This window comes from Theobroma umbraticum, unplaced genomic scaffold, assembly GCF_002168275.2.
Source record: "Theobroma umbraticum cultivar Fairchild unplaced genomic scaffold, ASM216827v3 scaffold_4.1, whole genome shotgun sequence".
NCBI lineage: Eukaryota > Viridiplantae > Streptophyta > Magnoliopsida > Malvales > Malvaceae > Theobroma > Theobroma umbraticum.
Window position 1 is genome coordinate 9,213,155 of NW_018397258.1, and position 698 is coordinate 9,213,852.

Here is a 698-nt window from a genome sequence, read left to right on the forward strand (position 1 = left end):
AACAAAGACATGGACTAATTTTCACTCATACAAGAAAACCGCGTGCCAACGTTGCCATTATGTTAGTAGTAGAAGCTCAAATTAATATACACTAAGTGGTAATGAATTAGTATTTAAGAATAATCCCTTTAAAACAAGTGTAAAATTAATTCTTTCGACAACCAAAACTTCTTTTTGTCTCAAAACAAAATAAAGATTTTTCTAAGGTAAATGCAAATAATAAATCACAATGCATAAAATTAAAAGCATGATATAAAGATTTTATAGGGGTTCAGCTTTACTCCCTCCAAAATCAAAGAATTTCAAATTCACTTAAGAAAATGTGCGTTTTATAGGATCAAACATTAAACCTCACAATGCTGTTTCACATGAGCAAGTGAAACCCTTAACAACACTTTTTCACAAGAACAGGCAAAACTAGTAACAACGCTTTTTCAGGGGAGAAAGCAGAATCCTTATAGTGCTTTTTCATAAGATCAAGCAGAACCTTTTAACAATGATTTTTAATAGACTCAACTATAAACCCATAAATAGTTTTTCAAGTTTAAGCTAGGACCTTTACAGTATGAGAACAAAATACAACAAAAATGCCTTTACAAAGGTTTTTGTTTTTATTAATTGAGGGAGTTGGGATTTAAACCCTGCTCTTTAGGCACGGGGATCATGCACCAACCAATGAGCCAAATGCTCAGGTGCAA